Raw genomic sequence first — 14,663 nt, forward strand, 5'->3', positions numbered from 1 at the left:
TATCTATCATCTATCTATTTATCTATCTATCATCTATCTATATCTATCTATCATCTATCTATCTATCTATCTATCTATCTATCTATCTATCATCTATCTATCTATCTATCTGTCATCTATCTATCTATCTATCTATCTATCTATCTATCTATCTATCTATCATCTACAGTGGTACCTCGGGTTAGCTACTTAATTCGTTCCGGAGGTCCGTACTTAACCTGAAACTGTTCTTAACCTGAAGCACCACTTTAGCTAATGGGGCCTCCTGCTGCTGCTGCGCCGCCAGAGCACGATTTCTGTTCTCATTCTGAAGCAAAGTTCTTAACCTGAAGCACTATTTCTGCGTTAGCGGAGTCTGTAACCTGAAGCATATGTAACCTGAAGCGTATGTAACCTGAGGTACCACTGTATCTATCTATCATCTATCATCTCTCTCTCTCTCTCTCTCTCTCTCTCTCTCTGCCAAGTTAGGGATCATCTCCAAATGCAAGTGTTTGAAAGGTTGTGTGAAAGGTTATGTATTTAAACTCTGCGTAGCCAAGCACAGACAGATTTACAAATCCATGTGTGTGCACACGTGTGTGCGCATGCGTGACAAATTCCAGACAGGCCATCCTATTCAGCTGCAATGGATTGCTTTAGTGTCAGCACCAGATCATGGGGGTGGGGTGGAATCCTCTCCCAACTACCCGGCTCCACCCTGTCCAGTATTTTGCCAGAACAAAGGTGGCAATGGATCTGAGAACTCCTTGGAAAAGGGCATGACAAAGGACATTGCTCAGTAGCTCTCTCCATTTTCCCTAAGCAAGGCCTCATGTATCTTCTGCTAGATCTCCCAAGGATACAGTTTAGGATGGCTGACAACTAGATGGGGAAATCTGGCCCATCTTCCTCTATGCCATCAGAAGCAGATTCACGGGAGCGTGAGTGGTTTGCCCACACTGGGCACCAAGCCAAGAAGTTACCACAGGGAGCACTGCAGCAATGACTTAGAATGGAAGGTGAGAGGAGAGGCAGGGCGAGAGGAGGCATAGACTTTTGACACTGCACAGGGCAGCACTGAAATTTGAAGGGTTGTCTGGTCCAAGTTGAGAGCCAATGTGGCTTAGTGGTTAGGCAGCTGGACTTGGATCTTGGAGACAAAAAGGTTCAGTCCCCAACTCAGGCATGAAGCTCACATGGTGACCTTGGACCTTGAGCCCGTCACTGTCTCTTAGCCTATTCTACTTCACAGGGTTGTTGTGAGGATGAATTGAAAGAGGGAAAACCATGCACACTGCCACCTTTTGCTCCTTGAAGGGAAAAGGTGTGGCAGTAATCTAACAAATAAAGTTCAGTTTAAAGATGAAAATCATAAGAAACACGAGCGAGGCCTGGAAGTTGCTACCTCAAAAGAAGACCAAGAAGGCAGATACATGCACCAGCTGGTCATCATCTTCACCCTCTGAACAGCAATCCTAAATACAGAAAGCCAACATAACATATGCCAGCTTAAATTAAACTGGCGTAAATTGTTCCTATTCTACATTCTATTTGGGTGCAGAGAGAGAAAATCAGGATTCTAAAATGACTGTATCCACTGATACAGAAAGTTCCTTGCTTTAGAAGATCAAATTTCTCCATACTGGAGGGCAACAACAATGGTGATGAAGAGGATGGTGCAGCTAACAGAGGAGGTTCACCGGGCGTCTTCATTACATATCTTTAGGCGTCAGGCAAAAGCATTCCTCTTCTCCCAGGCCTTTGGCTAATTAAACTGTGTAGGGCAGAGTATTGTTTCATTTGTTATTCTGCTATGCATTTTTGTGTTTTTCTGCTGTAAAGCGCCCTGTGATCCTCGGATGAAGGGCAGTACAAAAATTTAATAAATAACAATAAAATAAATAAGCTTGCCTCTGGCATGCCAGCACAGCTCAGGTGGAAATTTAACCTTTATTGGTAATTTGTGAAGAGGGCCCTGGACAGGCAAAGGAAAGGAAGGCAGGTTTTGTCTGTAGGTGACCCATAATCTGTTCACACATTAGGAACACAGGAGCATCTTCTTCTATGAGCACAGGCTTGATAGAACAGATATGGGTTAAATCATGAGTAGGCAAACTAAGGCCCGGGAGCCAGCCCAATCGCCTTCTAAATCAGGCCCACGGACGATCTGGGAATCAGTGTGTGTAGAATGTGTGCTTTTATTTAAAATGCATCTCTGGGTTATTTGTGGGGCATAGGAATTCGTTCTCCCCCCGCTCAAAAAAAAATATAGTCTCGCCCCCCACAGGGTCTGAGGGACAGTGGACCTGCCCCCTGCTGAAAAAGTTTGCTGACCCCTGGGTTAAATTGATGTCTTGGAAGCAGGAGTTGTTTGGCAGTTGTGTTGTGAAGGAGCGACGTACTGCCTTATTAACTGGCTCTGTTTCTTGAAGGGAAGGCATAGGGTCTTCTCTGCCCTCTTGGTGATAGGAAAGTGGATACAGTCATACCTCGGGTTACAAACGCTTCAGGTTGCGTGTTTTCGGGTTGAGCACTGCGGTGAACCTGGAAGTACTGGAACAGGTTACTTTTGGGTTTCGGCGCTTTGCGCATGCGCCGAAACACAACCCACGTGTGCACAGATGCGGCGCTGCAGATTGTGAACGCTGCGGGTTGCGAACGTGCCTCCCGCATGTATTTATTTAATCCAATTGTTGCCATTATCAATGGAAAGTTCACCAATTTTGCTGTAGTCATGAGCAGGAAGGCCTGCTGGCCTAAACAAAGGCACAACATTTCCAATGTTTCATTTGTTGAGGGATACAGGAACAGATTTGCTCCATAAAGGGACACTTCGATCGCAGTGGCACACACCTCTAGCAACTGAAGCCTGCTTGTCTCGCACTCTCTGCTGCTCCTGCAGGCAGCTTGCAACAGCGAGATTTTTCCTCCCATGCGGTGCATCTGAGAGACAGCTGACATCCTTGGCGAGAGCTCTGCTTTCTGCAGCATCCCCCTCCCCATACACAAAAAGACACAAGGAGCAGTGGCAGGGCTGACAGAAAGCCAAGGTAATCTTAATATTTATATCAGATGTTTCAGGGAAAGGTGGAGGGATAGCTAGAATGTCAAGGAGGCAGGCTAAGGTAATGCTGAGAGAGAGCCATTGAAATGAACGTGGAATATATTCTTTCTAAGACAAAGGGACTGGAATACAAAGAGCAGGTTTGGGCACTAGATAGGAAGACTAGCGCTGATGGAATGAATGAAAAGTTTGGAGTGCAACTGAATGTGTTGTAATGTTTTATTTCCTTTGTTTTTATGCCAGGTGCAAAATGTTGGAGAGAATGTTCTGATATTCAAAGCTGGAAAGGATTCTGTTCCCCAGGTGACAGTTACTAACATGGCTATCTTTTTTGATCTCCTCAAGAGAGAGAGAAATAAATAAATAGAAAATATGTGTTGTATTCTCCAACGGGGCAATTTCATTAAGACTATGTATTCTGGGGGTGGGGGGTGTGTGATTTCCTTATTTTCCCACTCAATATACTGGACCTGCAACTGTTATTTCCTAGCATTGTGTAGTCTTAACTGGGTCTAAAGGATGGGGCATCTCTTCCTAATGTATTAAAGCTCTGCATGTTGTGCCATGTGTCTGCATCCCAGCCACCATTCTGCATCCCAGCCACCAGCAAACAGAATTATTGCTGCAAAACCTCATGTCATGAAGCACAGTGCTAGTCTGGGGTCTGATGGAATTGCAAGGATTCAAAGGTAATATTCCAAACAGATCCACGTCACTCATGGTTGCCCAGCCATAACATTGCTAAGTCCTTTGCAATTGCTTAATGACTGTCTAGCAAAAGGTGTTAGATTTGGTTTAGAAAGAGGTTGCCATATTTCAGGTGAACACTGCTGTCAATCCATGACTGGCTTCAGATTGTGATTCAGGCATTTCAGTAGCATCTTTTTCATGCAGAGATGATGACTGGCAGGTTTTCTACTATCCTTCCTGGGAAGTTTCACAAAAGAAACTAGGCTTGATCTAAAGTACACTCAGAAGTCAATTGGAGTTACCCACACAACCGCAACCCCCCCAAAAAAAACTTTTTTATGTTTTCACTTGAAAATAATACCCTTTGATATGCAAATTCTCTTTTCCCCCTCACCTCCAGTGATTTTTGTTCATTTCCTCCCATTTGCCATATAGTACAAGAAAGGAAGCAGAGAGATTAAATGATAGAATTAAGAAAATACAACATGCATGTACAAGAGAAAAGATTCAACTGCCAGCCAAATTATTGTTTGTGTTTTTCAATGAGGACCATTGTGTTTACTGGCTAGTGTTGCATGTTCTTCTATTGTGGGCTGTGCACAAAACTCACTCTTGTACAGAATTCTTCCCCCCCACCAAGCGTGATGAGCCAGAAATTCAAAATTGGATAGAATAAAACTTTTTGCAAATACGTAGTAACTTGCAGAACAAGCCTATACATTCGCTTCACCCAGTTTGGTGTCCTCTAGTTGTAATTCCCATCAGTCCCAGCCAGCACAGCTTTGGGACTTGTAGCACCAGATTGGGGGAAGACTGTTATACACATTTGGCCAGAAGGACGTCACACCATGTCATTGAGGTTTACACCCAGGAAGGTGTGAGTCAGATTGCTGCCCCAAGGATTGGAAGGATCACATTTTGATGGCATGCTACTCTCTCAGTTTCTCGGAGCACACTTATTTTTTGAGAGACCATAGGGTGCAACCACACATCATTTTTATGGCGCTAAACATCCTTCAGCTGTGTGCTTCTTTCACTTGCTTACTCTGTGTAGAGGGGGCGGGGAAAATCTTTTCCAGCATCAACAGGCATCACTATGCCCCAGTGACTCAGCTCTCAACAAGAAAACAATATTTTTGCAGCAGTAAGTTTACTTTTTTATCCTTACCCAGCTAAGTGTTCTTGACTGGTTTTGGGATCCAGACTTACTGTTTTGGTGTGCTGTTTAGCAGGACATCTGAAAATGTGTACCTGCATACATATACAGGTTACAGACTCCGCTAACCCAGAAACTGTGCTTCAGGTTAAGAACTTTGCTTCAGGATGAGAACAGAAATCGTGCTCCAGTGGTGCTGCGGCAGCGGGACGCCCCATTAGCAAAAGTGGTGCTTCAGGTTAAGAACAGTTTCAGGTTAAGAACGGACCTCTGGAACGAATTAAGTACTTAACCTGAGGTACCACTGTATTGGTATCCGCACGGCTGGTAACCTCAATTGTGTAGAGTTCCAGATGGTTTTTGGTGGGTACCAGCACATGCACTTCTTTTCAGACCGCAGAATAGGTACAAGTTGGAAGTACGAGTTAAAGGGGCAGCCACACCTCAGCTTAAAAATAACCCTGAGAAATACATCAGCACCTTAATTATATCTCTATTATGCAGGGGCAGCCCAAGTTGTTTTGGTGTCTGGGGCAAAATGCCCCCTGTGATGAGGGTGGGTGTGAAGTTCTGCAAGAACTTCCCTGCAACGAAAAGTCCTTCCAAAGCCTCGTCTCTGAGGGCAGGGTGGGGTACAAACCCTGCAAAGGCTTCTCCTGCTTTTTCTGGTGGGTAGCAAGGATCCAGAAGGGCTTTTCCTTAAGGCAAGAAAGAGTCCTCTGTGAGAGGGAGGCATTCCTCAAAGCTAGCTTTGCTATTGGTCTCTGTCCACCCTAGGAGCAGGGAATACCAGCAGCAAGGCTGTACACCAAAACACCTCCCTCTTGCAGTGAGAGGAGGCCGTTCTGCGAGGCTTTGCTGCTGGTCTCTCTTTACCCCTGGAGGTGGGGGAGACCAGCACGCAATGCTGTCCAGCAGAATACCATGCCATTCTGCCACTGCTGCAGCCTCCCTTACCTGGGTTGTTTCTCTGGTGGCGGCAGAAGTGGTGGGGTGAGAGAATATGGCACCCTCAGCGAGGACAAAATTTGGTACCCCCTAAAGCCGTGTGGGACGCAGGTGGCGCTGTGGGTTAAAGCCTCAGCGCCTAGGACTTGCCGATCGAAAGGTCGGCGGTTCGAATCCCTGCGGCGGGGTGCGCTCCCGCTGCTCGGTCCCAGCGCCTGCCAACCTAGCAGTTCGAAAGCACCTCCGGGTGCAAGTAGATAAATAGGGACCGCTTACCAGCGGGAAGGTAAACGGCGTTTCCGTGTGCGGCTCTGGCTCGCCAGATGCAGCTTTGTCACGCTGGCCACGTGACCCGGAAGTGTCTCCGGACAGCGCTGGCCCCTGGCCTCTTAAGTGAGATGGGCGCACAACCCCAGAGTCTGTCAAGACTGGCCCGTACGGGCAGGGGTACCTTTACCTTTACCTAAAGCCATGTGTGTGATCAGACCAAAGGTACATCAGTATCCTGTTTCCCCGGTGTTGGACCATTCTTTGGGAAGCCCACAGCATCACATTTATTATTTGTTATCTCTTTTTAATAAAATAAATAAATAAATATGTAGGTGATGTGAAATGCATAAAAACGAAAACAAGGTTAAAACGCAACAAAAAATACAATGAACACATCTAGCATAAAAGACTAAAACGCCAGCTGTAGCAACAAAACATTTTAACACATCAGAAAACTAAAAACCGCATCTCAAAGGAGCTAAAATCTCATGGGAACTAAAACCGAGCACTATGAATTAGAAGAGACTAATATCAAAACGATATTGAATTATTTTCAAATGATATTAGAAAACCCAGGGAGCTGGGTGGGAAACACACTTTTACCTTGTTCTGAAAAGGTCACGGTAGAACAACCCTAACTATAAGAAGCTGGGATAATTTACCCTATTCCAAACTCCTTCCAGCAGCCTCTGGGAAGGGCTACTTCAGGCTGTGCTGACAGGTGAGCATTGGCTGGAGTTTTGAGGACTCGGCCCTAGGTCACAGTACTCAGCTGAATGGTGTTTGGAATAGGTGTAGGTCTCCCTTGACCGTCACCCTCACCAATCCCATGAAAAACCCCTTTGGGAGGGGACTTAAAGCCCAAGATTGGCCCAAGTCCAAATTATCTCATCCTAGTGGATCTTGGTTTTCCATTATGCTGAAAGGTGGGTGCCCAGCAAGCCTCTCTAGGGTGTGTATTCCACAATTGGGGGTAACTGCTGAAAAGGCCACCTCCTTTGGTAGGCATCCTCCATACTTTGGATCGAGAAAAACCATCACATTGAGGTAGTATGTAGCCATTTCAACCAATAGCCACTGGTTTCTGTTGAATGGGATCTTCAACTTCACTTGGGCTGGACGGCACCCATAACAATCCATTTCAAATGGAAAAACGGATCTCTCTAGGTATCTCTCTATCTGTATCTGTCTTTCCTATTAAGTTATATTATATATATATTATGTGTTATTATGTATTTTCTACACGACGGTAGTACTTCTGTTTATTTTCTACTTGCGGGAACTTGACTTTAAAACAACAACACAAAACCCTTTCGTTAGGCAAAGGAGCAGTGCTCATCCTCTTAATACAAGCATTGTAACCAATGGCTTATCATGCAAACCACTCTGTCTAATGTAGACCTTTCACTCGCACAAGATAATCTATCTTCAAAGCTATAAATCCAGGAGTCTTCAGCCAATCAAGCTGCCTAATTGGTTGAACATTTACAAACACTTGATAATTAAATTTGTGTTAAACTATATAAAAGGATTTATGTCCCACTTCTTCCAGATTGTTTTCCCCCTTTTCATTTTGCAAGAGTGAGCAGCCTCCTTCGGAAATTCCTTCTGCCTGATGCATCATTCAGGTGGTTAGATGCATCACATTATGTCAGTAATGTCACATTAGTAGCTCATTCCACTATAATGGGCTTGACACATCATTGGAAAAACATATCAAGACTCCCAAATTTCAGACAGCCATGTCTGCTTCATAACCAAAGGGCCTTAATGTGGTGGATTTTAATTAGACTCAAGGTTTTTGGTGTTGATGGTGGTGTTTTTGTTAAGCGGGAGAGTGAGAGAGAGCAAAAGAAAGAGGCAAGTTTTGTTTTGTCCTGTTAATTTACACACACACACACACACACACACACACACGGTAAACGTAAAGGTGAAGGACCCCTGGATGGTTAAGTCCAGTCAAAGGCGAATTATGGGATATATATAGATATAGGTAAAGGTAAAGGTACCCCTGCCCATTCGGGCTAGTCTTGACAGACTCTACGGTTGTGCGCCCATCTCACTTAAGAGGCCGGGGGCCAGCGCTGTCCGCAGACACTTCCGGGTCACGTGGCCAGCGTGATGAAGCTACTCCGGCGAACCGGCACCAGAGCAGCACACGGAAACACCGTTTATCTGCCCGCTATAAAGCAGTACCTATTTATCTACTTGCACTTAAGGGTGCTTTCGAACTGCTAGGTGGGCAGGAGCTGGGACCGAACGACGGGAGCTCACCCCGCCGCAGGGATTCGAACGGCCGACCATGCGATCGGCAAGTCCCACAGCGCCACCCGCGTCCCATATATAGATATATAGATATATAGATATACAGTGGTGCCTCGCAAGACGAAAAGAATCCGTTCCGCGAGTCTCTTCGTCTAGCGGTTTTTGCGTCTTGTGAAGCAAGCCCATTGACGGCTTAGCGGCTTAGCGCTATTAGCACTATTAGTGGCTTTTAGCGGCTTATCGGCTTAGCGGATAAGCAGATAAGCGGCTTAGCAGCTTAGAAAAAGGTGGGGGAAAGGGGGAAAAAACGCAGGAACTCGCAAGACATTTTCGTCTTGCGAAGCAAGCCCATAGGAAATTCGTTTTGCGAAGCACCTCCAAAATGGAAAACTCTTTCGTCTAGCGAGTTTTCCATCTTGCGAGGCATTCGTCTTGCGGGGCACCACTGTATTAAAAATATTTACTGTATTAAAAATATACACAGTGTGTGTGTATATATATATATGTGTTTGTGTGTGTGTGTATATGTGTGTGTGTATAAGTGTGTGTGTGTGTACACACACACACACACACACACTGGTTCACATGTGGTTTGAAAATTATGAAGTTTCCCTTGGAACATGATGAGACACAAAAAAACACTTAATTGCTCATTTCAGATTGTATGTATATGTATTTATGGGCATGAAAATATTATTCATTTCATTAAGGTCATTTGTGAAACATCTCCATGCTAAACATTTGCTCAGGAAGTTTCATGTATTGCAGCAGAAGCACTGACCAAAGTGACCTGGGCCTTCACCATCTTTCTGCTTAATGTAAACGCTCGCTGCCCTTTATGTGCTGTACTCATTTCCGGAACATATAATCTTCCCATGAACAAGATGTGCAACTTCCTTCTTTTGCATGCTAACTAGAAACCTTGAAAGAGGATGAGTTAGCTGAATACCTTCCCTTGTCACTTGTGCAACAAAGGCAGCAGTGGAAGGGCAAGAAGTGGTGTTTTTGTTTTGTTTTGTTTTCTGGAAGAGATTAGGGCTGCAATCTTAAACACACAATAGAGAGCTAGCCCTGGGTCATCTGCAGTGGGCCACAGATCACTTGACCCTTCCCCCCTTTTTGAAACTTATTTCTCCCCTCTTTGCTTCTAGGGTGGCTGGACACACTTCAGTTTGCAGCCTGGCGAGACCCTAGTCGGCCACCATCTTCATTTACCAGAAGCATCACTATGTATAAATTTTCCTATGGAAATGTGCATTATGGGCCTATGTCTCAGTGTCTTAAGTCTCCAGAAACAACCCTGTGGCTTGTTAATATCACTTGCTAATATTATCAGAAGGGACGAGAGAGAAATCAGTTAGCATTTAAATGTAAGGTAAAGGTAAAGGTACCCCTGCCCGTACGGGCCAGTCTTGACAGACTCTGGGGTTGTGCGCCAGCATTTAAATGTATTCTTACCTAATTCTCACTTTCCAAAACAATTAGCAAACTGAAACATTGAAATTTGCATGTCTCCAATTTTTACAGTGTAATGTGTGCAAAAATGCAGTAGAAGAAACTGTGTATGTCACATCTATAAGTAAAAATAACACAGAAGAATGCATTATATTGGCGGGAATTGTTTTGCCAAAATGTGTATATTATTCACAGTAAACTGCTAGTGAATTTTTGTGAGGTTTTTATTTTCACAGAACTTGATGTGGAAAGGTGTAGAACCAAACTTCAGTTCGGAATAAATAACAAAATTTTGATTGGAGAACAATCAAAATTGACATATTTGTCCGCCTCTATCTATCAGCCACTTATACCTGCTTGCAAAATATTTTTACAGGCCTGCAGTAAGAGTCCTGAAAAAATAAAGAATGAACTAATGTAAGGAAATTATGAAAACATAGTATGCTTCAGGGATGGGGAACTTTTTCTTAGACCAAATATGGGTGCAGCAACACATGCAAATGGACTAGATAACCCTCTGGACTCCTTCAAACTCTGCAATTCTAGGATTCTATGAAGTAGGTCTGGTTTAAGAGTCTGGCCTGGGAAGAGGGGGTGTGGATGAGAAGAGATGTGGTTTGGGGAGAGTCCTAAGGGCCAGGTAGAGAAGACTGGAGGGCCACATTTCATCTCTGGGCCTGGTATTCCCCATGCCCTGGAAAATTGCATTAATTTTTCATGGATAATTTTGGACAAATACAACTTATCTACTGACATTGTACAACATAAATGTCCTATATCACTCCCTGTTTTGTGTGTGAGAGAGACGGGGGGGGGGGGGGAGAGAAGGAGAAAGAGAGAAATAGTCCAGTGAAAAAGTTCTACAAATAGAAAGTGTGAGATCCTTATTTCTCCAGATGAGCAGGTATTTATACAAACAGTCACACCACCAGATAATAGAAGTGAAATTACTTACTTCCTCAGAGGCAGGACAAAAGTGGTCACACAATCAGTGCTCCCTGTGCTCCCTTGGAATGTGGAAGAGGAATGAATGAAAGTCTACAAAGAGATTGTATTTCCCAATTAGTTTCTATAAAATGCTATGATGAACATCAAAGATGAAATTTTCTCAAAATCTCATGAGATACCGGTGTAAACTTACCACCTGAATGGCATGGTAATTGCAACATTCCAACCCAAAAATGAAATATAGAACTTAATGCAGAATTTTTGCTTTATATTTGTGACATAATTCTAAAGTATAGTAGAAAGCAGAACATAACAAACCGAAAAGTTGAATGCCAGAGTGATTTCTTTTTTCTTTTTTTCTTTTTTTAAAGAAGAAGCTTTCATGTTGACCTCTACTCTCTAGAAAAGTAAAATCTGTTTCACATCAGAAGCTATGGGGACAGAAGAATACATGGGAAACGAATAGTCATGGCAGTTTATAGAGGACCAGTTAGGTTTCCTGAAATCCAGGGGGATTCATGCCGTAAGCAAAGAGCAACAAACAGCAGGTGATAGGAAGGATTTAAATGAAAACAAGAATACTTTGAACTCAAGATGCTTTCATTCATTGTCTGCACATTTTCCAACCAAAGGGTGCATTTCAAAAATAAACAAGCTCATGATACGAAAATGAAAGGAGGAGAAGCGAGAAAAACTGTACATCCCAAATGTTCTGAGTGCTAATAAGTGAAGTATATGTATATGTATATTTATATGTACTGTATATGTATATTTATATGTGTGTGTGCATATATATATATATATATATATATATATATATATATATATTCCTGTGTGTGTGCACACACATATATACACATATATATCAGAATATATATAATATTACACATTATTTATAATATAATATAATATAATATAATATAATATAATATAATATAATATAATAATATAAATCACTCCTTATTTCTTTTTTATACATTCAATCGTTCTGTATTTTAAAGTGTTCAATGCATCATAAAAATGGGTAAAAATATAAGAAAGTCTCTGAACACACACATACACACACACACACACACACACACAATATTATATGTCCTGTGGCTACAATACAGGTGACATCAAGTTGACCCACGCTGGTTCAACCTGGGTACCACCACCCCAACCCCTAGTCACTTATCTGTCCGCCTAACCCAGGGGTCTGCAACCTTTAAGACAAAAAGAGCCACTTGCACCCATTTCCGAAGGAAAAAAAACTGGGAGCCGCAAAACTCGTCATTATAAAAATAACTTTTTTGTCACTTTTTTATTATTTCTTTGTTTGACCCCTCAGAATAACTCCTCCTCATAGAAATAAACGTTAAATTAACAAGCTACCTTTTTTTGTGTGTGTGTGTTCTTCACTCCCCTTCAATGCAGTGACCAGCGTACATGCCCCTTACAATGTAGCGGGCGGGCGGGCAGGTGACGTCGGGACGGTGCGTGACTAACGCACCCCCATGCGACGTCACAGCCAGTACAGCGCCCGCCACAGTGGGGAGTGTCGGGGTGCACAATGTGCCTCCTCCCCTCGCTAGTATCCGCCCCGGAGCCGCGGCAAAGGTGTAAAAGAGCCACATGCGGCTCCGGAGCCGCGGGTTGCAGACCCCTGGCCTAACCTAACTCATGGAGCTGTTGTGAAAGGCTGGAGGCAGAACCATGTACAATACCATGAGCTCCTTGCAGTGGAAAGAACAAAGAAGCCCTTATCAAGAACAAGGAAGCCCTTATCAAGAAGGTAAAAGAACAACGAAGCCCTTATCAAGAAGGTGCAGCAAATAAGGGCTGTAGCTCAATGATCCAAACCTTGGGAGCTCCCTGTTGGGCTGGGAGTGTCCCCTGCCTGAACGCCCGGAGAGCCACTGCCAGTCATTGTCACTCAGCTGTGTCAAGTGGACATTGGGAAACAGGACAGAAGTGTTGGTGTTATAGCCAGGGACACTAGCGCAGTATTTCCCACATCCAAATGAACCTTTCTTTTCACTGGTTCCTCTAAACCGCTTCAGTGGCTCTTGGATTCCAGCTGTAAATGCATTTGCTTTTTAATTTTCTAACATCCTTTGGTAAGAGATTAAAGCCCCTAAGACTCAAGGCTTCCCTTTGGAATTATGGGTTCTCTTCCAGTATTTCCTATCAAATGCAAAAGGCTATAATCCTATAACTGTTTAGCCATTTACTGTAATCTGATGCCATAAATCCAATCAAAAACCCATTTCCTTTCAGAATTTATGGTATAGATTTGTGTAGGGTTTAAAAAAACAAACAAAAAAACCCTCATGGGTGGAAGGGCTTACTTCAAAAATGCAGAAACCCAATGATCTGAATAGCAACTAAGGTCTGCATGCGGCAGTTTACTGCCTAAACACCTATTAGCTCAGAAACTAAACCTCAAACTGTAAATCGCCTAAAACATAAAGTATGTTCGCATACTTACAGAGTTTGGCATTTTATAGGGTTTCATCATCAGTGCAGTTTTACTGTCAACGGGCATATTATGCAAACTGGATAATTTAATATTGTCTACATTTTAAAAAAACACACCAGCAATCCCTACAGTATACATAAGTTTTATGGACCTGTTTCAATGCTGTTCTGCATTCCTCTCCCCACCTTCCTAATATATATCACTTTCCTCCATACTGAATGTCTCCCAAACAGCAGCCTTTGTCGGCATTGATTCAGAACATCATCATCATCTGCAATGAGGTGATAACACCTGTATTTATATCTGCCAAGGGACTGACTCTGGACGATGAAAACAGCCACCATCAAAAAGTATAATTCTTTGCCATGGGCGTATATCAGCATTTTTCTTAATTATTTTTGACAGTTTATCTATTGCACGATGAGCTTTCACAAGTGACAAAAATAACTGGGGTAGGAAAGGACATGTTTTATGAGCCACAGTCAACAAAACACATTCCCTGTTAGATATTCCCATTAGAAATCCAGAGAATCTATATGGAGACAAAGAAATAGTACACAAAGATACAACAGGGCTGCATTTATCTTTGCCAAGGTACTGGTCAGCTTCAACATAAAAATAGCAGTTGCATCAGGGATAAGCCTAGCCCTTCAGACTTTGTGAGAAAGAGAAGAGGGGTGAAACTTGAAAGAGTTCAGAAAAAATAATATATACATCTTGCAAGCAGTAGCGTAAGGGTTCAGCTCTTCTTAGGTTGTATGATGAGAACATGTTAATTGGATCAAGCCCATGATCCATCCTATCTCCATTTATGGTCAGTTGCAGATGCTAGAGAAGAAATGTAGAAAACTACCAGCCTGGAAACAATCTCATGCTCCTTGCTTTCTGGTTCAGTGGCAGCTCCAGCAATAAAGCCCCAAATCTTAGAGCATAACTGAATCTTCTGTTGCTGCAGCAGCTGGAGAACAAGGTACATCTCTGAGGGATGCACCAAGCAGCACCACTTCACAACTCTCATCTGGAATACATGGATCAATCTTTGGGAATTAACAACTGATTATCATTCTTTGTGGACCGGAAAGACTTTTCATTCCCTAGTAAAAAGCAACAAATTAGCAAAGAGAGGTCTCCTGAAACACAGTTGCTTCTAAAGTCCAATTCTATGTGCACAGTCAATCCTATGCATATACACCAAAGATATTGGGTCAGACAGACTGAGGGGTTGCTTGTTCACACAGTCAGTTTTGTCTCCACGTAAAGGCTCCCTGAGGCTCCCTGGGGATGCATTCACACACAGCAAATCTCCCATACGGACTGGAATCTCGACTGATAACACTTGCACTTTTTTAGCGGCAATTTCTGTAATCACAGCAACACAATTTGCAGCCACCGTGATAACAGGAATCATTCCTGAGAAGTAGCAG

At 43.2% G+C, this 14,663-nt stretch overlaps 1 long non-coding RNA gene across 1 annotated transcript; it reads left to right on the forward strand.

The window, feature by feature from the left end:
- The first annotated feature begins 2,932 nt into the window (after nt 1–2,932).
- On the forward strand, nt 2,933–14,220 carry LOC307217239. Its single transcript, XR_013839476.1, has 4 exons — nt 2,933–3,032; nt 3,290–3,349; nt 4,791–4,880; nt 13,476–14,220. It is a non-coding gene; the product is annotated as an uncharacterized lncRNA (long non-coding RNA).
- The last annotated feature ends 443 nt before the right edge of the window (nt 14,221–14,663 follow it).

This window comes from Podarcis cretensis (assembly GCF_951804945.1).
Source record: "Podarcis cretensis genome assembly, chromosome: 5".
Classification (NCBI taxonomy): domain Eukaryota; kingdom Metazoa; phylum Chordata; class Lepidosauria; order Squamata; family Lacertidae; genus Podarcis; species Podarcis cretensis.